Source organism: Hemiscyllium ocellatum (assembly GCF_020745735.1).
Source record: "Hemiscyllium ocellatum isolate sHemOce1 chromosome 27 unlocalized genomic scaffold, sHemOce1.pat.X.cur. SUPER_27_unloc_23, whole genome shotgun sequence".
Classification (NCBI taxonomy): Eukaryota; Metazoa; Chordata; class Chondrichthyes; order Orectolobiformes; family Hemiscylliidae; genus Hemiscyllium; species Hemiscyllium ocellatum.
Window position 1 is genome coordinate 77,852 of NW_026867491.1, and position 24,940 is coordinate 102,791.

The 24,940-nt window shown below is 44.8% G+C and overlaps 1 protein-coding gene and 1 pseudogene across 1 annotated transcript in view; both read right to left on the reverse strand.

Annotated features, from left to right (window-relative positions):
- The window catches only part of LOC132807768 (zinc finger protein 239-like), a 184,087-nt gene that overhangs the window by 20,865 nt on the left and 138,282 nt on the right, over positions 1-24,940 (reverse strand). The gene's annotated exons all lie outside the window — the stretch shown is intronic.
- On the reverse strand, positions 11,156-22,145 carry LOC132807765 (zinc finger protein 239-like; annotated as a pseudogene).

The window sequence follows — 24,940 nt, forward strand, 5'->3', positions numbered from 1 at the left end:
TCGATGCAATCGGTCAGGCCAGAAACATCCCCGATGAGTATAAACTAATAGACGAGGTGGCCTCCGGCTTTGAGAGCTTTCCCCTTTTTGTGGCCATCTTCCCCGTCACGATAAATAAACACACCAATAGAATCAATCTCATCCATTATAATGTCCAAAGGCTTGCCAACGTAACCCGAGATGCGGTTGACGCGATCCACGAGCAGCTTGCTCAGACTTCCCTTATGACCCTGCAGAATAGGATGGCCCTGGACATGTTACTGGCCGAGAAAGGGGGGGGTCTGTGCACTGTTCGGAGAAACGTGCTGTACCTCAATATCAAACAACACAGGCCCGGATGGCAAGCTCACGCAGACCTTGATAGAACTCCGAGCCCTAGCCACTGAACTGAAGCAACAGTCGGGGATTAAAAACCCAGTCATAGATTGGCTGAATAGCACATTCGGTAGATGGGGAACTGTGCTAGGACAGCTGGCCCTTGGTTTATGCATCTCTGTTGCTATCTTTATTACCTGTGGTTGTTGTTGTATACCATGTATCAGGACGCTTGTGACACGAACGATTGACCGTGCCCTGACGGGAAAGGATGACCTCCCACCCGCACACCAGGCAGCGGTGCTGGTGGAGCCTGTGATGGGGGCACCCCAAGGAAAGATTACGGGATCAGAACCAGAGGGAATGGAGGAGCTGTGCCTGAGAGAGAAGCGCGGGACAATATATGATTTTGCTTTATAACTGTGTCACTCATTTCTAATCCTTCTACTTTCGGGCCTCAGAAAGTGAGGGCTGTAGTCCAGAGACCCCCCCAGTTGGATATTTTTTTTCCCATTCAAATTTGCAACAGGTAAATTTGTGCTTTTATGTTGCAGTTAGAGATTGTGAAGTGCTCTATTCCTCAGAACTAAAGAGACTATTGTTCACTCAAGAGATTCCTAGCCATTATCTGGTATTCCTAAATGGCTTCGATTGGTCTGGAGGGCCGCTGATCACAGTGATGGGCAGTGGTAACTGGCTTGTGTCCGTCCTTGACGGCTGTGAAATGGATGTGGGTTTTTATTGGTCAGTGAAGATGACTGTTTAGCCAATGACGGGTAAGATTCCTCGAGCGAGGGACAACCTAAGACAGGCACAGTCGTGCATTGACCTTCAGAATGGTGGCCTGTGGTCATGTGGTTTTAACAGATGCCTGGCTTTTGTATCCGTGTCGGGAATCTGGTCAAGTTTCTGGCTTGTAAAGCAGCTTGATAGAAGGAAAATCGTGGACCCAGTACAATGTATTCTCAGTATTTTTGACAGATGAAAGTGCCAGTTTTGTGGCAGCTTCCAGAACCGACTTAATCCTATTACAAAAGGATTTGACATGATGTCAGTAGTTTAAAAGTTAGTTTAGGATGTCATGATATAATACGACCGATTTTAATGGGAGGTTGTACAATTGGGTGTTCTTTGGACAGCGGACCTTCATTCTGCAGGCATCCTAACTCATCCACTTTGTGTTTTCCTCTGGTTCTCTTCCATTTGTTATCATACTCAGTTATACTTTTTTTTGTAGTTTTGTTGGTTTTGAGGGAGCTTTTGTAGTTGTTTTCTTTAAAAGAAGTAACCTAGAATTGCCTACTAATTGTTAATTTTCGCTTGTTGCTTGTTTTATAGTGGTATGCTGCTTAGGGACCCCTTCACCCTGAACTGATGTCTCCCTAGAACCGGTCGGCCTGGTTGAGATAACGTGTTCGGAGAAGCCAAAGGGATGTGTGGGGGCGTCCGCCGACACACCCGTCCTCTGTTGCCGCGCGACATTGCGTTTGTAACGGTATGGGTTGATGTGGCCTCAGTAGAGGCCAAGGGAGGGAGTGTTGGGATATATATATAATATAAAATAGGCCTAGGCAGGGTAGAATTGTAATTACTGCTTGGGAATCGGGGGGCACTGCGGAGCAGTTGTTTGGACTGCTGACCGAAACTGCCTGTACAGCTGGACTGTTGCTTACCAGACTGGAATTGTCTCGTGGATATTTGCCAAGGTCAGGCAGCACAATGGCCGGCTCTTCTCAGCGTAGCTGCCAAGGCCATAACAGGTGGCTGAGCTGTTGTTTACCAGACTGGAAACCGTCTCGTGGATATTTGCCAAGGCCGAATTTAGCTCTGTCACAGGAGACACTTTGTGTGCGGGAGATCATGTGTGTGAGTGATTACGTAGCATTAGCTTAGTGAAAAAATATATCAGGCGCGGACTTTTGGAAAAGCAGCAGAACGTGTACACCTTCTCCAGTGAACGCATGTACTTCACTGAAATCAGCCACGGTTCTGAAATAAACGCGAGCTTGTGCCAATTAATTGAGTGTCTGTGGTCTCTCCTCTAAACGAACACGCGAGGACAAAGTTCTGTCCTAACACTCTCCATCTAAATCTTTAACACTATGGCAGTCCCAGTCTATGTTTGGAAAGTTAAAATCCCCTACCATAACTACCCTATTATTTTTACAGAAAGCTGAGATCTCCTTGCAACTTTGTTTCTCAATTTCCCTCTGACTATTGGGGGTCTATAATACAATCCCAATAAGGTGATCATCCCTTTCTTATTTCTCAGTTCCACCCAACTAACTTCCTTGGATGTATTTCCGGGAATATCTTCCCTCAGTACAGCTGTAATGCTACCCCTTATCAAAAATGCTACCCATCTCCTCTCTTGCCTCCCCTTCTATTGCATTTGTATCCTGGAACATCAAGCTGCCAGTCCTGCCCATCCCTGAGCCATGTTTCCATAACTGCTACAACATCCCAGTCTCGTGTTCCTAACCATGCCAAGTTCATCTGCTTTCCCTGTTAGGCCCCTTGCATTGAAATAAATGCAGTTTAATTTATTACTCTTACCTTGTCCCTGCCTGCCCTGACTGTTTGACTCACTTCTGTTCTCAGCTGTACCCGTCTCAGATCGATCTCTTTCCTCACTATCTCCCTGGTTGGACTGAAGGATCTGTTTCCGTGCTGTATATCTATATGACTACCAGTCCTGATGTAAGTTTAGAAATGAGTAACTTTCAATAATTCAATCTTGTTGAATTCACCTCCTGAAAGGTTTCAAATGAACCCCTCCAAGCAATATGATTTAAATATGTGGAGTTGGATAAAGTATCCCATCAAGTTCAACATGAATGCGCAGTTGAAGAAGTCAGAAGTCACACAACACCAGGTTACAGTCCAACAGGTTTATTTAAAATCCCAAGCTTTCGGAGCATTGCTCCTTCATCAATGCTGCTCCTTTATCACTTCACCTGATGAAGGAACAGTGCTCCGAAAGCTCGTGGGTTCAAATCAATCTACTGGGATTCTCACCTGGTGTCATGTGACTTCTGACCTGTCCACCCGATCCAACAACAGCACCTCTGCATCAGAGTTGGTGAATGAGATCAGATTTTATTCAGTGATGTTCATCTGGACGTCCTTGTGCCTGAAACATTGATTCTCCTGCTCCTTGGATGCTGCCTGACCTGCTGTGCTTTTCCAGCACCATACTCTCAACTCCAATCTCCAGCATTTGCAGTCCTCACTTTCTCCTGGTTCATGTGGAAACTCAACACTGTCAGAGTGACAAAGGGACACAAGTCATAGAATATTATTACACAGAGACAGGCCCTTCAGCCAAAACTGGTCCATGCTGACCAAAATGTTTGTTAACACTAACCCCATTTCCCTGCACTTAGCCCATATCTTTCTAAAGCTTTCCTACACATGTATTTGTCTAAATGTCTTTTCAATGTTGTTAATGTACCTATGTCAACTACTTTCACTGGTAGCTGTTTCCCCAGGCGAACTACACTCTGTAAATATTTTGCCCCTCATCTTTTTTTCCCATCTTTTCCTCTCATCATAAAAATGAGTCCTTGGTCTTGAAATCCCCCACCCTAGGGAAGAGACAGCTATCATTAACACAACTCCACCCCTCATGGTTTAAAAATATTGCCTCTCAACCTCCTCTGCTCCACTGGAAAAACATCCCAGCCTATCCAGCCTAAATTCTAATTTGATAATAATGGCAGTGATGATTTTGGCTGTGTGTGTGTCAAGGGTCTCTCATTTCTAAGCCAATGCTATGCCTCTTAAGTTCACCTCATCTTAAAACGAATGGCACCCTATTCATTTAAAACGTCCATGTTTCTGTGCAAAGTCAGTCCTGGTCAGGAAATAGGCAGCGGTGTCTTTTGTTCCCGTAGACTGCTCTGTTTTGAGATGTATGAGTAAATCTTCAGAACAAAAGATTAATGCAGCCTTTATTCATGTCTCATTATTAAAAACACTTTCTCCATTTACAGATGTGATTGAGAAGCTTCCCCCAATGAATCTTTGACTGATGACAGCATTTGTCAGGCTTTTGAAAGTCACTGTAGCTCTGTCACAGCACAGGGGAGGGCTCTTTCAGACAGAACGCGTCATGCAGAAAATTCTCCCACATTAGTTGAGCAAAGTTGATGTCTTTTTAAGACATTGTGAAACTTGAAAGGGTTCAGAAGAGGTTTGGAAGGATGTTGCCAGGGCTGCAAGGTTTGAGCTACAGGGAGAGGCTGAATATGCTGGTACTATTTTCCCGGAAGCTTCAGAGTCAGCCAGAAACATCTGTTGAATCAGGAAAATCTCTTCCTGCAGCAGCTTTGGACAGACTACTCACTAAAACCCGAACCAAATCCAGGGGGAAAAATATGGGACAACTGCCCTTTCATTGTAGAAGTGTTTTAGATTTATACAGTTTGTTAGTAGTTTCGTCCATTTGTTCGAGAGTTGTTTAAATAAATTGCTGATTGTTGATTTTAAAGTGTCAGGGATTTACTACCTACAGCAGGTTACACCATTTATCACAGCGACTTTACAGATTAAAGGGTAGGGTCATGTCTTGTGTTGTTGTGTGGAATCTGTGACAGCTGCAACAATTCATCCCAACTCCTGTACTCATTGCTCTGACTGATGAAAGCAACATGCCGAAAGTCTTCTTCACCACCCTGTCTACCCCTGACTCCACTTTCTAGGAGCTATGAACCTGTACCCATACATCTCTTGGTTTGAAATACTGCAGATGAAACAGATTTGGTGCTTTTCGGTACGTGTTGTTATTTGGTGCTTATCTCGACTAATTTTATACTGAATGCATGACTGATGAAGGCCAGTGTGCCAAAAAATTTCTACCTGTGACTCCACTTTCAGAGAACTGTGAACCTCTACTCCAAGATCCTTCTGTTCCACTACACTCCTTAAGGTCCTACCATTCACCATGAAATTCCTACCTTGATTTGACTATACAAAATGTAAGACCTCACACCTATCTATATTAAACTCCATTTGCCATTAACCTTAAACCTATGCCCTCTAATTTTGGATTCCCCCACCTAAGGGAAAAGACCTTGCCTATTTACCCTACCCATGACCCTCATGATTTTATAAACGTCTTTAAAGTCACTCCTCAGCCTCCAAAGCTCCAAGGAAAATAGCTCCTGTCTGTTCAGCCTCTTCCTGTAGCTCAAACCCTCCAGCCCTGGCAGCATCCTTGTAAATGTTTTCTGAACCCTTTCAAGTTTCATAACACCCTTCCTGTAGCAGAAAGCACAGAATTGCATGCAGTATTGCAACAATGATGGAACCTATGTCCTCTCTGAAGAGGATTTTAAAACAATATTTATAACTACAAGCAAATCAAGTTAGTTGTGCATGACTTTCCCATAGCAGTTTGTTTTGGCTGTCCTTCATTAACCTATGCTTTTTAATATACAAGAAAATATTTTGTGGGATGTGATTGTTGCTCGCATGTCCAACATTTGCTCTCATGACCTTTGGATCGAGCAATTGGCTACATGCTAGAAGGCCGTCGAGAGTCAACCACATTGTCGTAGGTCTGGAGTCACATGATGTGAGTGTGCACACACGTGTGTAGGGCTGTGAATTGTAGATTTCCCTCCCTAAAAGAACACTTTCACAATAATCAATAATGATTGGAGAAAAGCAACAGTTCTGGCAGCATCTATGAGGAGACGACAGTGTTACTGTTTTGAGTCCGGTGGCCCTTCAAAGCTTGGCTGAATTCAAAACATCAACTGTTTTCTTTCCACAGATGCTGCCAGACCTGCTGCGTTTCCCCAGCAATTGTACCAGTTGTTGCTGATCTCCAACATCTGCAATTCATTGTTTTCATCAATAACGTTTCCTGGTTGCCAGTACTGAGACAAACTCTCACTTCCAGATCTTTTTATTCATTGAAAATAAAGTCCACTAGTATCCATGATGGGATTTTAATTTTTGTTCTCAGAAGACAGAGATCTCTGGGCTACTTAACCAGTATCACTAGATCACAATCTTCCCTTCACTGACAGTGACATTGACAACTGCTGAAAATATGTTGCTGGAAAGCACAGCAGGTCAGGCAGCATCCAAGGAGCAGGAGAATCGACGTTTCGGGCATGAGCCCTTCTTCAGGAATGCCTGAAACATCCATTTTCCTGCTCCTTTGATGCTGCCTGACCTGCTGTGCTTTTCCAGCAACACATTTTCAGCTCTGATCTCCAGCATCTGCAGTCCTCACTTTCTCCTCAGTGACAATGACAATCTTGTCCTAAATATTTTTCTTTATTCATTCATGGAACGTGACACTTTGTCTCCCAACAAAAACCAAGTGCCAATTCAGAGGGCAGTTAAGAGTCAACTACATGACTTTGGATCAAGAGTGACACATTCACCAAACTAGGAAAGGACTGAAGATCTCCTTCCTTAAAAAAAAGGTCATTAGTGAACAAAATAGGTACTTATCAAGCGTCATAAGATCACCAAAGCAGCGATAAGCTTTATATTCCAGAAACATAAATTGATTTCAAATTGCATCGGGGCCATAGCAGCATCAATTTGAAACTCCAGATGATAAATCAAGTAACAATGCCCAAATGCCACCAACTCCCTACAATCTCTAGGCTTCCCAACACTGACTGGTCTGTAATTGCCAGTTGTATCCTTTTCCTCATTACTATTTACTATTCAGTTCAGCCCATTGAGTTGACTCTGCCATTTATTCAGATCACAATTATTCTGGTAAACATTTATTCCATGTCTTCCTGCCATTGTCCCATAATCCTCAATTCGCTTACTGATTTAAAAAAAAATCTATCTTAGCCTAGAATGCACATAACAACCCAGGCTCAACAGCCCTCTGTAGTATCAAGTTCCACAGATTTACTGCCCTCAGGAGAAATTCCTATCTGTCCTAAACATGCAATCTCTTATTTGGAGGTAACTTCCTCTAGTCGTAGACTCACCCATTTTTCCATGTTTAGCCTGTCAAGTCTCCTCAGGCTCTTGTACGTGACAATAAGGTAACCTCTAATTATAACTTCTAATAAGCACAGGCCCAACCTATTCAGTTCTCGTAAGACATTCTTTCCATCTCTGAAATCATCATGGTCAACCTTCTCTGGACTGCCTCCAATGCCAATATATCTTTCCTCAGGTAAAGGGCCCTGAACTGTTCTCAGTATTCAATTGCGGCCTGACTAGTACCTTACCATAGGTTCACTATAACCTTCCTATATTTATACTCTATTGAAAAGGCCAACCTCCCATTTGCCTCCCTATTACTTACTGAAATTGGATGAAGAGATTCGTGGATGTGATTCCAAATCCCTCTATTCTAAAGTTTTCTCCATTTAATATTCAGTTCTTCACCTCCTGACAAACTGCATGACCTCATTTTCCCATCTGCCAAGCTTTCGTTCATTTGCTTAACCTGTCTATATCCCTCTCCAGATATCTAATGTCATCCTCACCACCTGCTTTCACATCAACTGTCTCTTCTGCAAACTTAGCAAAAGTACATTCACTTTACTTATCCAAGTAATTCGTATACATATTGTAAATAATGTTGGCCCCAGCGTTGATCCCTGTGGTACACCACAAGTTACAAGTTGCCATCCTGAACATGCCCCTTACCACAACTGTGGTCGTTAGCCAATCCTCCATCCATGCCAAATTCAGCTTCCAACGCCCTGGGTTCTTTGCTTACTATTTCATGAGATGCGAATATCACTGGCTGTGCCAACAACTCTTTCCAAACTGACCTTGAAAAGGTGGTCCTGAGCTGCCTCTTAAATTGCTTCACAAACATGGTGTGGTCTGCAACAATGTTCAGGAGTGAGTTCCAGCATTTTGGTCAATAACAAAGAAGCAATGCGATATATCTTGCAGTCGGAATCCTGTGTTCACACTTCTCTGTTCTTGGTGGTTGAGGTCATGACTTGGAAGGTGCTTTTGAAGAACCACCACTCATGCAATCAAGCCAGACTGACAGATTTTGGTCTCAAACTCTGCCATTTGATTTTCCTCATCAATCTACATTCTTTCCAGCCATGTTTCAGTCTCAAACTGCCACGCAATGCCTTCTGTTACGGCTTAAAGGTAAGAATACACAAGATAATCAATCATATTTTGGGTTGTATAAATCTTAGCCTGCCAGAATTATTTTCTTCGACTTGAATTAAACTGGGTGACAGCATGAAATGGTTTGTTGCTCAGACTTGAATCTTCATGCTCAAGGAGACAGTGCCAATAATATCATTAAACTCCTTTTTTTGTTAAAAAAGGACAAGCTCTTGATTTATTTTTACAACTTACTGGTATTCACACCTGCACCTTCAATGTCAAACTCAGACATCATAAACGAAATTACACCATTAATTTTGTTTTACAATAATCCAACAGATTAATTAATAATACAGTGAAATCCAAGGCTGATTAATGTGATATTAGATTTGACCGAAAATGTAAAATTGAGATGAGAGATAACAAATGGGGGAAGGGCAGAAGGTAAGAAATGCAGCATCATAGAAGGTGTTCCTCCAGGGAGTGTATTTTACCAACTACAACTGCTCAATATAAACAAACACTCTGACATGATCCTCCGGTTTTAATGTAAACCATACCCCCATACAGTAGGTACCATTTAAATAAGTTAATAGATACACGCCTTGAGTAAATCCAGCCTCCAGCCGGACCCCCCGCTTCTTGGAGCTCGGACCTTCCTCCAGCTCCGGGGGGTTGTTGAGCTCCTGGGCTCCGGCCGCCGCCGAAGAAGCCGCGGGCGCCGGCTCTCTCTCCTCCACCGCCGACAGTTTTAATTTGCTTTCCCGTTCACCCGGTAACCGTTACCTCTTGTTTGAAAAGTTCCGACTTTAATGTGAAATGTGTTTTAAAGGTATTTTCTGAGGTAAACGATGCCTGTCTGCCCCCCTCCCTCCGTCAGAAACCGCAGCCTCGCGCCGCCATCTTTGTTTATCTTCTTCATTCCGTCTCCACCTTCTGTGACGCGCGTCATCCACGCCTCCTCCGATCAGATCGCATCTTACTCCACCTGACCAATAGCGGCCGCGTTTGCGTGTCGTGTTGTCCCACCCTCTGCAATCTCTCTCTCCGATTGGTCGGTACGGACCACAAGCTTTGGGATTGGTGGGGAATGTCACAATCGGGTCCGTGTATCCGCCCTTTTCATTCCCGTTCATTCATTCAACAGCAGCTGACCCAATTTACTGCAACGGGCTCTGGGGCTATAGCGGTAGTGTCACATATTCAGGGGGAGGATGTGATTTTTAACGATTTCAACTGTGGCATCTCCACATCCATTCATTCAACCGAAGAGGACTCAATTTAGTGTAATGGGCTCTGAAGGTATAATATTTGTATCCCATGTTGAGAAGAAACCTCTCCCCATTCATTCAATAGAAGAGGACCTATTTGCTGCAGAGGGTTTTATTTTATGGCGCAGTGGTAGTGTCCCAATCTTCGAGCCCTGAAATCTCACTGCTCTGAGGATACGTAATAAGAAATTTTTTAGTCATACGTCACATGACATCATGTTATAGTCCAGCAGGTTGTTTGGAAGATCTTACAGAAATATATCATGAAAGAAATAGAAATAGGATGCTGCACTGGTAGGTGAGACTATGATATGACCGCGTGGCCTCAAGATTAGAGGTAGCAGGTTTAAAACTGAACTGAGAAGAAACTTCGTCACCCAGAGGGTTGTTCATCTATGGAATTCCTTACCCAGGGAAGGATTTGACATTACTTCAGCAATCACTAGAAGCAGTAGATACGTTTTTGAAAAAAATGAAAGAATTAAGGGATATGGTGAAAACGCAGGTAAGTGGAGTATAGTCCACGAAAAGATTAGTCATGATTTTATTGAGTGGTGAAGCAGACTCGAAGGGCCGGAAGTGAGTTGCTGGTTAAAGCACAGCAGGTCAGGCAGCATCCAAGGAATAGGAAATTCGACGTTTCGGGCATAAGCCCTTCATGCCCGAAACGTCGAATTTCCTATTCCTTGGATGCTGCCTGACCTGCTGAGCTTTAACCAGCAACACATTTTCAACTGTGATCTCCAGCATCTGCAGACCTCATTTTTTACTCGAAGGGCCGGAAGGCCGACTCTTGCTCCTAGTTCTATGTTGAAATCACAAGCTTTTGGAGTGTAGTCACTTCAGCAGATGAAGTCATGAAAAAAACAAGTGCAGGAAAGAGAATTTAGATAAATGAAAGACAGAGCAGCTCAATGGTCAATTACTTACTCCCATTCGTAATTTTGATGATCTTACTACACAGCAAGTTGTGTGTTTTCCAAACATTAATTTTATTTCCATTGTTTAAAAATAAATATTTAAGATGAACAGTTTGTTTTTCCTCACTTGGACACATTGTGACCCACAACAATTTATATAGCACTGTGAATATCATAGGAACAATTCATAAACTAGATTTGTCACTGAGTCACTCAAGTAGATACTAGAAAGGAGAAAAAATCCCAACATGTGCAGGATGCTGACGAAAAATCAGCAACCTGAAATGGTAACAGGAGTGAGTGAACAGCCCCAATCAGGAAACTCATATTCTGAAATCCACTACAGTACCTTGTACTATTCTTCACTGAACACTGCAATTGCTTTCCTTTTCAGTTTAATGATCCACCTCCACTTTGAATACCGTAATTGAATCTGACTCCAACACACTCTCTGGCAGACAGTTCCAGAGATCAAAGTATTTTCAATCATTAATGAAGTTAGTTTTGGATCCGTCCCAAAGACAATTCCGATGGACTTTTGCTTCCAAACATTTACACTAAGTTCTTGTTATGGACACATTTCCAACTTAGTAGGTTTATTCAAATTTTATAACATATTGGGATAGCACACTGCTATGCATTGCTACCTCACAGCATAAGGGACCCAAGTTCAATTCCAGCCTCAGGTAACTGTCTGTGTGGAGTTTGCATGTTTTCCCTGTCTGCACAGGTTTCCTTCCACAGTCCAAAGAGGGGCTTCGGTACATCTGTGTGGACCTCCTCCAGTTAACTGAGGGCAATGGGGCACTGTGAGGATCAGTAGATCAGACAATCAGTCAGCAAGTTCTCTCCGGGAGACTTGTCTCAAGAAAGGCAGCGGTTTCTTATCTCATCCATTCTCCTACCCTCCACAAACTCCACACAGACAGTTGCCCCAAGGGTGGAATTGATCCTTGGTTCCTGGTGCCATGAGGCAGCAGTGCTAATCACTGAGTCACCATGCCACCCCTGAGCCACCGTGGGGTTGCAGTCCAACGGAAAACAAATACAGTGCACCAACTCTCCCACTGCACCCACTGTCAGGAGAATCAGTCCTGGGGGGAACTCACAGCAGTGTTAGCTGTGGAATCTGACTGTTGTGAGCGCTGGTGCCCCTGTTGGTGCTTCCGCAAATTGCGGGAAAACGTAAACCTCTTCCCGCACTCAGGGCAGCTGAAGGGCCTCTCCCCGGTGTGGACTCGCTGGTGCTTCAGCAGAGCAGAGGAATCGCTGAAGGCCTTCCTGCACTCGGGGCAGCTGAATGGCCTCTCCCCTGTGTGGACCCGCTGGTGGGTCAGTAGTGTGGAGGAGCGGGTAAAGCCCTTCCCGCACTCTGGGCAGGAGAACGGCTTCTCTCCGGTGTGGACACGCTGGTGCCTAAGCAGGGCAGAGGAATTGCTGAAGGCCTTCCCGCACTCGGGACAACTGAATGGCCTCTCCCCCGTGTGGACCCGCCGGTGGGCCACGAGGTTAGAGGAAACAGCAAAACCCTTCCCGCACTCGGGGCAGGAGAACGGTCTCTCGCGGGTGTGGATCCGCTGGTGGGTCAGCAGGTTGGAGGGCTGGGTAAAGCACTTTCCGCACTGAGGCAGGAGTACGGCCTCTCCCCAGTGTGGACTCGCTGGTGCCTCAGCAGGTGGGAAGACCTGCTGAAGGCCCTCCTGCACTCGGGGCAGGTAAAGGGCTTCTCACCCGTGTGGACTCGCAGATGGGTCAGCAGAGCGGAAGAGCGGGTGAAGCCCTTCCTGCACTCAGGGCACGAGAACGGCCTTTTCCCGATGTGGACCCACTGGTGCCTCAGCAGGGTAGAGGAATCACTGAAGGCCTTCCCGCACTCAGGGCAGCTGAATGGCCTCTCCCCTCTGTGGACCCGTTGGTGCTTCAGCAGGTCCGAGGATATGCTGAAGGCCTTCCCACACTCAGAGCAGGGGAAGGGCCTTTCCCCAGCGTGGACGCGCTGGTGGGCCACCAGGTGGGAGGAGTAGGTGAAGCCCTTCCCACACTCAGGGCAGGAGAATGGCTTCACCCCAGTGTGTACTCGGCGGTGGTCCAGCAGGCGGGAGGAGCAGGTAAAGCCTTTCCCGCACTCGGGGCAGGAGAATGGCCTCTCCCCGGTGTGACTTCGCCGATGAATCTCCAGGACAGATGGGGCATGGAAGCCTCTCCCGCAGTCGCAACACTTCCACGGTTTCTCCACAGTGTGGGATTCCTCTGGTTTCACCATGGCCGCAGCTACATCCCCATGTATGGCCCCTGCCCACAGTAAATTCCTCTTTCCTGGCCGTATAACTGTTTCAGGCTTTACACACAGTGTGCTGTAACAGTAGAGACTCTCATTCAGTCCCGCTGATGCTGAAAATGGTCTGAAACAGGAACCAAAATGTTTTGCTCCTTCTCACAGAATCATAGTTGAAAATCGTTGAGGTCCTGATGGATTGAGTGACTGTCAGACATTGATGTGAAAGTGGGGACTGCAGATGCTGGAGAGGAGTTGAAAAGTGCGGTTCTGGAACAGCACAGCAGGTCAGGCAGCATCCAAACAGCAGGAGAATCGACAATTCAGGCATAGGCCCTTCATCTGTTGATTTTTAAACTTCAGTCTTCAGATACTCTGGAAAAAGAGATTACAAAAGTCATCACGGTCAGTCCAGGGTAGAAATTCAGAACAAGCTACTCCACTTTCTGCAGAACATTTATTTCTTTTGCTGTTCCACAAAATTGAAAGCATCCCACTCTCTCTCTCTCTCTCTCTTCCTCTATTCTCACTCCGCTCAAACTAATTCTCCTGAAGTTGCTGATTCCGGATCTTACAGGGACATAAAAAGCAAAAACGTCAGGACTGACATCTGCGAATTTTGGATAACACCACGTGAAAGTTAATACCTTTCAGGATATTGCTGAGAGTGAGCAAGTCTGATTTTGGGAAGCAAAAGAAGTGCAAATTCAGGTTGAACCTGCAATACAGCTTCTTGATAAAAAAAGACAGACATGAATTGGTTATCGTCCCTGTGGTGGGTGGTGGTGGTATGTGGTGGGTGGAATGAGACATCAAGACATTGACACAGACAACCCGCGAGAAACTAAACATACGGACGTGGCAAATGGTAGTGGCAAGCCAGAGTCAGATTTACAGCACAGAACAGCCCCTTCGGGCCATCCAGATATCCTGGCCTCATCTAGTCCCATTTGCCAGCACTTACCCATATCCCTTTAAACCTTTCCTATTCAAATACCTATCCAGATGCCTTTTAAATGTCATAGCTGTATCAACATCCACCACTTCCTCTGGCAGCTCATTCCTTCCACACACCACTCTCTGCATGAAAAGGTTACTCCTTAGGACCCTTTCAAATCTTGCCCTCCTCCACTCTAAACCTTTTGCCCTTTGGTTCTGGACTCTCTCACCCAGGGAAATGTCCTTGTCTATTTACCCTATCCATGCCTCTCATGATTTTATTAGTGACTCTCAGTCACTCCTCAGCCTCTGGTGCACAAGGAAAAACAGCCCAGCCCATTCAGCTCAAACCCTGACAACATCGTTTTAAATGTGTTCTGAACCCTTTCAAGTTTCACAACATCATTCTGATAGGAGCGAGACCAGAATTACACACAATATTCCAAGTGGTCTACCCAATGTCCTATCAGCCACAACATAACTTCCCAACTCTTATCCTCAGTCAGAGGATTGGGAAAGTTTTCAAAACCCACAAAAGACAACCAGGAAAGAATGCAGGGACAAACCAAATTTGAGGGTCAGCTTGGAAGCATCAATGAGAAATTGGCGCACTGGGTTTATTGCTACCCATTCTTCTCGAGTACGTATACGTATTTCTCTTCTGTCCATCGCAGTTCCTCTGTGCTGCAATGTATGGTGGCTTGTTGAATTAATCTCCTGATGCAGCTTTGTTTGTGGGTGTTGGGATGATTGCTTCTGTAGTTAAGTATTTGGTCCGTGTGTATTGTTTCCTGTAGACGCTAGTTTGAAGTTCCCCTTAACTGTTCGCTCTACTGTGACATCTAGGAATGGCACTTTGTTGTTCTCCTCTTCAAACCAGGAGCCCCCCTCAGGCCCACAGTCTCACTACCTGGAACACCAGTATACAGACTAGTCAAAGAACTCCAGTGAAGACTAAAACACTGAGTAGAAGATTCACGCCACTCCATTCACTCCACCCAAGAATTCCTGAACACCAAATACACAAGGTAGAAGAGGATGAAATAATACTGTCCTTTGACATCCAGCCCTGTTCACATCCATGAACATCAACGTGGCCAAAGAAACACTGACTACACTACGAGAAAAACCAAAGACAAACACCAAACAGCACCAACTTCATCTGCAAAAAGATAACACTGTCAAGCTTGTGGACCCATATCTTATCACCTACTTCACATTCAATAACAAGCCAAACAAACAAATCAACTGAACACCCATGAGACCACCAATATCAAGGTTCCTAGCAGAAGCAATAATGCAGAGACTTGAACAAACAGTCCTCCCAACACTCCAACCCAAATTTTGGGTCCGCCACAGTGATGACACCTTTGTCATCACATAATGAAACAGATTAGAGGAAACCTACAACACCATCAACAATATCCTTACTGGCATAAAATTCACAAAAGAGAACAACAAAGTGCCATTCCTAGATGTCAGGAGAGCGAATAGTCAATAGGGAACTTCAGACTAACGTCTACAGGAAAACAACATACACAGCCCCTAGTACCTAATGCAGAAGCAAATCATCCCAAACAAATCTGCATCAGGACACTATTTCAACGAGCCACTACACATTGCACCACCCAGGAACTATGAAGAGCAGAAGATAAATACTTATACAGCATATTCAAGAAGAACGGGTACTCAATAAACCCTGTCCGCTGATTTCTCAACAAAGTCAAACAAGCAGACACATGCGCAGAAACACTAGCCACATTACCTTACATCAAAGACATCTGTGAAATGGATGTCCAGACAACTCAAACCTCTCCACATCATGGTAGCCCACAAACCTACCAACACACTTAAGCAGCAGCTAATGAACCTGAAAAAAGACAAATGTTATTTACAAATTGCTGAAAATGTGTTGCTGGAAAAGTGCATCAGATCAGGCAGCATCCAAGAAGCAGGAGAGTCAACGTTATATTATAAAATGAAGAAAGCAGTTCAGTCAACTTCAATCTTCATCCGGTCACTTTTTAAAAAAGGTTTTGAGCACAGTTATAAAATAATCATGCAAGATTACCTAATTTGCAGCATTGCTTGAGACAGATTTAAAAGTACAAGTAGTTATGATCTCCATTCAGTAATATCTTGATTTGAACATAGTTTAAGTTAAGCAAAGGGTGTTGCGGAAATTGAAGACGTTGTGAAAATGTTACCAGGGAAAACATTGGATTAAAAAAAAATCTGGTTTGAGTTTCTTCTTTGGGTATAAACAGATACTGGATCCAAGTATCCTCCTAATTTTCTAAAACTATGCCCACAAAATAAACACAATGCAACCTCAATAAATCAGGCCCAATAGAAATTCAGAACCCACACTAATATATGGCAAGGAGGAAAGTTTTAGACTACAGGGCAATAAAGATGAGTTGGTCAGATGAGCAGAACATTGGCAGATGGAGTTCAATCCTGAAAAGATCGAGATGATACATTTCAGGAGGATCAACAGGCAAGGGAGTACATGATGAATCGCAAGAACTTAGAATGTACTGAAGATCAGAGAAAGGTATGTGTGTTCATAGATTCTTGAAGGCAACAGGACATGTGGATGATATGGTTAAGGCGGCATATGAAATACTTGCCCTTAAAAGTTAAGGCATTGAACATGACAGCCAGGAGATCATGATGGAACTGTACAAGGCATTAGTTGGGCCACAGCTGGAGTAGTGGATCTGGTCGTCACATTATTAGAAGAATGTGATGGCACTAGAAAGGGTGCAGAAGGGAATACTAACCCAGGGTGGTGCATGTTGGTGAGTTTCAGCTATGAGAATGATTAGATCGGCTGAGGGTATTTTCCTTAGAGCAGAGAAGGCTGGGTGAGGACCTGTTTGGAGTGTACAGATAAGACACTTAGGGTCTAGATAGGAAGAAACTTTTCCCCTTGGTGGATGGCTTCAGCAACTAGGGGGAGTAGATTTAAGGAAAGAGGTAGGACATTTTAATGGAATTTAAGGAAACATATCACCTAGAATGTGCTGGAGATGGATGAATTTACTTATGGGAAGAATTGGTTTGTTTGAAGGGATGGATATAATGAAATAAAACTAGTTCAGAAGATCATTATAATGTGCTAAAACAAAAGAACTGGAGGTAGACCTCCAATAGTGGAAACAATCTAAAGAAGTTTCATTGCCCCATCTGAGAAAAACAATTCTGCTAAACTTCTCAAACGAATCCGAACATCTGTCAGAACTTGTTTGTTTAAAATCAATTAAATCGATTCCAAGTATTTAGGAAAATGAGAATCATCTTTAATCCTGGCCCGAATGGGTGATAGGAAGCTTTTTCAATTTCATTGAAATGGAGCTGTCAGAGATATTGGCTCATTAGAACAGAACAGGGTTGTTTGAGCTTATTGAGCAGTTTGTAGACTCAAACAAGGATCCAGAAAACAATTTTCTGTGGCGCAGAAGCAAGAACAATTAACAAGGACTGATGTTGGTACTGTGTGTCCAAGTGTCTCAGTCTTGGAAGTTCTAGATAAGTTAAACTTCTGAAAAATTGAAGGTGTCAAAGGAAGATCAGGAAGGAATCAAGGATTTGGGGGGAAAGGCAGGAAAATGGAATTGAGGGTTATCAGATCAGACATGATCTCACTGAATAATGGAGCAGAATGGCCAATACTGCTATTTCTTGCGGTAAATCAATCTGGGGAGTTGATAAAAGCTTTTGTATGATTTTTCTTTGTAGTCAGCAACATTTTGTATTTGGAGGAAGTTGGCTTTTGAATTGGATCACAAATAACACTTGAGGTTCCACTGAGGGTTGTTTAGCAACTGAGGTTACATACCATCAAGTTAAATCAAAATAAGCAAAGTATATGGTAAAAGTGTAGGTGTGACTGCTGAAGGCCAAATAAAACATTTTCAGTCTCAAAAATGTCTTTACTCCATAATGTTTCGTTTTACATGCAACAACTCAAGCGACAACTCAAGCCAATCAAGGTGTCGTAGAGTAAAGTTAGGTCTCAGCAAGTCAGCTGACATGTCCGTACAATACTGTTGTAGTGCTCTTTAACCACAGGGTATATACTAGAGATTCAGTTATTTTTCACTTTCCCCAACTCCCCAAATTAGGTTGAGTTTTGTTATGGCATCCTGATGGGAAGCCCGATGTAATGTGCACAGATTCTGCTGCAGTAGTGTATCTGTTAAATTCCCAATGATTTCCATAAAAAAGAGTGAAAGGCAGTGGTTGCATGTGTTGACACCACAGGTATTATTTATATTGGCTTTGAGATAGGGAACAACCATCACCTCCCAAATTGTGTTTTGTTTGCACAGCAACTTTGAGTATGAAAAGCATTCTATTTTTAGACGGCCTAAATGCATACATAGTTTCTTATCAGCATACCTTAAAATCAACATTAAAAAGCACAAACAATTCATTTTCATTGTAAATTACATATTTTAAAATCAAATATTGCAAGACATACAAACACATCAAGAAGGCAAAATTTGTGAAGAAAGCACATCTTTTCTGACAGTTCAGACAGGGATAACTTTGTTCTTGTGGTGGTCAGTGGAGACTTACTCGATCAAATATTAACTACCAGTGCATTTCACATAGATGCTGTATAAATCAAGATCTTACTGATCACTATTGACAAAATTAAACCTATTGACCTGACTCTTTACAAAATAAGAACATATTTGAGTACATAACATTTTCCCATAAAACAGACATTTGCAGTAGTGCAGTTATGTGAAAAGAAACCAACGTTGTTAATTTAGTTTGTTGCTCCACTTCATAAATGTTGTTTTCATTTATTTTGCAACATCAACCCTTCCACTCTTTCTAAAGGTACATGACACTTAAATTTCTTTTTCTTTGCCAATTTTCTTTCATCGACAAAGGCAATCACTTCTTTGGCATTGGGGTGGGGGAGCTCTGCCAGTTGACAATTTCTTGCTAAAATTGTTTCACTTGACATGAGTCTTGCCAATAAATGACAGCAACAGCAACAGCTAATACGGATGATAACATTTCAACAAAAGTATACCAAGGTACTTCACATTATGTATCACCCAAGTTGGAGAAATGTGAGGATCTCCTTCTCGGCCTTTCCCCTCAGCTGAGGTGTGGTGACCCTCAAGATAAACCACCACCAGCCATCTCTAATGAGAGAGAACAGTCCTCTGGGAAGACTGTGATGAATGTGTTTAAAGTTGAAAGACAGTTGAAATAGAAGGGAGCGGCACGGTGGCTCAGTGGTTAGCACTGCTGCCTCACAGCGCCAGAGACCCAGGTTCAATCTCATTCTGGGGCTACTGTCTGTGTGGCGTATGCACAATCTCCCCGTGTCTGTGTTGGTTTCCTCTGGGTGCTCCGGTTTCCTCCCACAATCCAAAGAAATTCAGGCTAAGTGAATTGACCATGCTAAAATTGCCCACAATGGTGCTTAAGTCGGGGTAATTGTAGAGGAATGGGCTTGGCTGGCATACTCTCTACAGGGTCAGTATGGGGTTGTTGGGCCGAAGGGCATATTTCCACACATAGGGATTCCAAGACTGTACTAAACACTACATCTAACAAACAGGTATAAAACTAGCCACAAGGATATATGAACATTAACTATCCACAAAAACACATGATGCACTATCACTAATATCTTTACAGACAGACAACGGAGGACACCATGTTGACTGGGACCATACATCCATCCAATGACAAGCCACCGTCCTATAAACCAACCAGAAACACACACAAGAATTCCTAGAAGCATGACATTCCAACTGGAAAGTTTTTGCTTTGGACCTCATCTACCATGCTCTGAGAAAAAGAATGTAAATGATATCACCCACCCTAAAAAACCAAAAGACATAAATAGAAAGCAGGACATAGTACCAGCGCTCCACTAGACTCACTAACGATGTTATCTAGTATGGTGATGAAACATTTGAAAATGACCTTCCAGCTCAGCGAGCCAACTTACATCCAGAATGAGAAAATTCTAGTTGACACAAAGGCTGCCACAAAGTTGGAATTCTCTCCCAGAAATGATAGCTGATGGTGCCCTCACCAAGAAGAATGCCCGCGCTCCCTGCCCCAAGACAACATGCGTCTTACCCTCACGAATATAGAGACCGGTTGCCCCCAGAGGTCCTTCCCCAAACAAAGTAAACACTGGGCCTGTGGAGCTTTTATTCGCGGCCTCAGGCCTCCCCTCGGAGTTTATAAACTCCCCAGTCTCCCTCCTCCTGCGGTTTCCAATCCTCCCCTGTCTCACTGTCTCCTCCCGGTAAAAACAATGACTGCAGACCCTGGAAACCAGAGCCTAGATTAGAATAGTGCTGGAAAAGCACAGCAGTTCAGGCAGCATCCAAGGAGCAGGAAAATTGACATTTCGGGCAAAAGCCCTTCATCAGAAATACAGGCAGAGATCCTGAAGGGTGAAGAGATAAATGAGAGTAGGGTGGGGGTGTGGAGAAAGTAGCATAGAGTACAATAGGTGAGTGGGGGTGGGAAGAAGGTGATAGGTATGGGGGGAGGGGTGGTGGAGTGGATGGGTGGAAAAGAAGATAGGCAGGTACGACAAGTCAGGGGACAGTGCTGAGCTGGAAGTTTAGAATGGGGTGAGGTGGGGTAATGGGAAATGAGGAAGCTGTTGAAGTCCACATTAATGCCCTGGGGTTGAAGTGTTCCGAGGCGGAAGATGAGGCGTTCTTCCTCCAGGCGTCTGGTGGGGAGGGAGCGGCGGCGAAGGAGGCCCAGGACCTCCATGTCCTCGGCAGAGTGCGAGAGGGAGTTCAAATGTTGGGCCACAGGGCGGTGTGGTTGATTGGTGTGGGTGTCCCAGAGATGTTCCCTAAAGCGCTCTGCTAGGAGGCGTCCAGTCTCCCCAATGTACAGGAGACCGCATCGGGAGCGATGGATACAATAAATGATATTGGTGGATGTGCAGGAAAAGCTTTGATGGGTGTGGAAAGCTCCTTTAGGGCCTTGGATGGAGGTGAGGAAGGAGGTGTGGGCGCAGGTTTTGCAATTCCTGCGGTGGCAGGGGAAGGTGCCAGGATGGGAGGGTGGGTTGTAGGGGGGCATGAACCTGACCAGGGAGTCACAGAGGGAACGGTCTTTGCGGAAGGTGGAAAGGGATGGGGAGGGAAATATATCCCTCGTGTGGGGTGCGTTTGAAGGTGGCAGAAATGTCAGCAGATGATTTGGTTTATGCGAAGGTTGGTAGGAGGGAAGGTGAGCACCAGGGGCGTTCTGCCCTTGTTACGGTTGGAGGGGTGGGCTCTGAGGGCGGCGGTGTGGGATGTGGAAAAGATGCTTTGGAGGGCATCTTTAACCACGTGGGAAGGGAAATTGCGGTATCTGTAGAAGGAGGCCATCTGGTGTGTTCTGTGGTGGAACTGGCCCTCCTGGGAACAGATACGGCAGAGGCAAAGGAATTGGGAATACGGGATGGCATTTTTGCAGGAGGTAGGGTGGGAAGAGATGTAATCCAGGTAGCTGTGGAAGTCTGTGGGTTTATAAAATACCAGTGTCAAGTCGGTCATTATTAATGGAGATGGAGAGGTCCAGGAAGGGGAGGGAGGTGTCAGATGGTCCAGGGAAATTTAAGGTCAGGGTGGAATGTGTTGGTGAAGTTGATGAATTGCTCAACTTCCTCGCGGGAGCACGAGGTGGTGCCAATGCAGTCATGAATGTAACAGAGGAAGAGGTGGGGAGTGGTAGAAGGTGGACTGTTTTACGTAGCCAACAAAGAGACAGGCATAACTGGGGGCTATACGGGTGCCCATGGCTGTCCCTTTGGTCTGGAGGAGGTGGGAGGATTCGAAGGAGAAATTGTTAAGGGTGAGGACCAGTTTGGCCAGACGAATGAGTGTGTCGGTGGAAGGATACTGTTGGGGACCTCGGGAGAGGAAGAAACAGAGGGCTTGGAGGCCCTGGCCATGGCGGATGGAGGTGTAGAGGGATTGGATATCCATGGTGAAAATGAGACGTTGGGGTTTGGGAAACGGAAGTCTTGGAGGAGGTGGAGGGTGTGGGTGGTGTCCTGAACGTATGTGGGGAGTTCCTGGACTGGGGGGATAGGACAGTGTCGAAGTAGGTACTCACTGTCCCCTCTCCCCGGGCGCTCAGGCCTGGCGACGTCTCCGAAACCTGTTTCTGTTCTGAAAGAGCATCACTGGACACGTAACGTTTCCTCGGATTCCCTTGACACATGCAGCCAGGGCTGCTCAACTTTTCCAGCGGTTTCTGTTCTTGTTCCTTAAGCCGCCGGCGTCATTCCTCTCCCACACTCAGTAACACTGTCTTTGTCCCACTACATGACCTACACTGCACATGCGCCAACACAAGGGGCTGGGTGACCAGACCGTGACGTCACTCCGCGTGGAGTGGGCGCGGTTAGACGAGGCATCCAACCAATCGGAGGCAATGGGGCGGGGCGAATGTGTTCCCTGCTCCCCTCGCCAGCCACCTGAAAGGTGGGGTTTTCTTTATTAAAAAAATGTCTTTTCCGAAATGTTATTCCAGACCTCGAAAGATGAAACATTGGAAAACTTGCAAACATAAACGAAGGGATACTAAAAAAAACGAATAAAGGTAAATTACGAAAGAAACCTAGCGCAAAATATCAAAAAGAATAGCAAAAGCTTGTGTTGGCATGCTGAAGGGAACAGAGTTACTCAAGCCCCTTGGAAGATGAAACCGGTGAGTTATAGGAGGAACACTGAAATGGCAGAGATGCTAAGTCAATCCTTTTCCTCAGTTTTCAAGCTGGAGGACAACAGTACCATTCCTATTGGAATGGGCAAGTCAGAGATTATAGAAAGGATAGAACTTAAACAATAACATTGAGAAAGAAAAGTTACACAGCAAACCATTAGGATTGAGGGCAGACAAGTCCCCTGGGCCTGACGGCATACATGCCAGGGTACTATATAGACTTCAGTAAGGCGTTTGACAAGATTCCCCAAGGGGGACAAGTTCGCAAGGTTAGATATCATCGAATACAGCGAGAACTAGTAATTTGGATACAGTACCAGCTCACAGGTAGGAAGACAGAGGGTGGTGGTGGAGAGTTGCTTTTCAGACTGGAGGCCTGTGACCAGCAGTATACCACAAGGATGGGTGCTAGGTCCACCACATTTCATCATTTATATAAATATTCCTGTCAGGGCGAAAGGGAAGGCTGGTAGGTATAGGGAATGCTAGATAAGTAAAGTAAAGAAATTGAGGGTCTGGTTAAGAAAAAGAAGGAAGCATATGTCAGGTATAGACAGGATAGATCGAGTGAATCATTAGAAGAGTTGAAAGAAAGTAGGAGGATACTTAAGAGGGAAATCAGGAGGGCAAAAAGGGGACATGAAATAGCTTTGGCAAATAGAATTAAGGAGAATCCAAATGGCTTTTACAAATATGTTGAAGACAAAAGGGTAACTAGGGAGAGAATCGGGCCCCTCAAAGATCAGCAGGTCAAGCAGCAGGAGAATCGACGTTTCGGGCATAAGCCCGATTCCTGGAGAAGGGCTTATGCCCGAAACGTCGATTCTCCTGCTCCTTGGATGCTGCTTGACCTGCTGCGCGTTTCCAGCAACACATTTTTCAGCTCTTATCTCCAGCATCTACAGTCCTCACTTTCCCCTCAAAGATCAGCAAGGTGGCCTTTGTGTGGAGCCACAGAAAGTTGGGGGAGATACTAAATGAATATTTTGTGGAAGTATTTACTGTGGAAAAGGACATGGAAGTTATAGACTGTAGGGAAATAGATGGTGACATCTTGCAAAATGTCCAGATTACAGAGGAGGAAGTACTGGATGTCTTGAAATGTTTAAAAGTGGATAAATCCCCCGGACTGATCAGTGTACCCGAGAACTCTGTGGGAAGCTAGAGAAGTGATTGCTGGGCCTCTTGCTGAGATATTTGTATCATCGGTAGTCACAGGTGAGGTGCTGGAAGACTGGAGGTTGGCAAACGTGGTGCCACTGTTTAAGAAGGGGGGGTAAAGACAAGCCAGGGAACTATTGACCGGTGAGCCTGACCTTGGTGGTGGGCAAGTTGTTGGAGGGAATCCTGAGGGACAGGATGTGCATGTATTTGGAAAAGCAAGGACTGATTCGGGATAGTCAACATGGCTTTGTGCGTGGGAAAATCATGTCTCACGAACTTGATTGAGCTTTTTGAAGAAGTAACAAAGAAGATTGATGATGGCAGAGCAGAAGATCTGATCTATATGGACTTCGGTAAGGCGTTCGACAAGGTTCCCATGGGAGACTGATTAGCAAGGTTAGATCTCATGGAATACAGGGAGAACTAGCCATTTGGTTACAGAACTAGTTCAAAGGTAGAAGAGGATGGTGGTGGAGGGTTGTTTTTCAGTCTGGAAGTCTGTGACCAGTGGAGTGCCACAAGGATCAGTGCTGAGTCCCCTACTTTTTGTCATTTACATAAATGATTTGGATACAAGCATAAGAGGTACAGTTAGTAAGTTTGCAGATGACACCAAAATTGGAGGTGTAGTGGACAGCAAAGAGGGTTACCTCAGATTACAACAGGATCTGGACCAGATGGACCAATGGCTGAGAAGTGGCAGATGGAGTTTATTTCAGATAAATGCGAGGTGCTGCATTTTGGGAAAGCAAATCAATAGCAGGACTTATACACTTCATGGTAAGGTCCTAGAGAGTGTTGCTGAACAAATAGACCTTAGAGTGCAGGTTCATAGCTCCTTGAAAGTGGAGTCGCAGGTAGACAGAATAGTGAAGGCGGCGTTTGGTATGCTTTCCTTTATTGGTCAGAGTATAGGAGTTGGAAGGTCATGTTGCGACTGTACAGAATATTGGTTAGGCCACTGCTGGAATATTGCATGCAGTTCTGGTCTCCTTCCTATTGGAAAGATGTTGTGAAACTTGAACGGGTTCAGAAAAGATTGACAAGGATGTTGCCAGGGTTGGAGGATCTGAGCTACAGGGAAAGGCTGAACAGGCTGGTGCTGTTTTCCCTGGAGCGTCGGAGGCTGAGGGGTGACCTTCTAGAGATTTACAAAATGAGGGGCATGGATAGGATAAATAGACAAAATCTTTTCCCTGGGGTTGGGGAGTCCAGAACAAGAGGGCATAGGTTTGGGGTGAGAGGGGAAAGATATA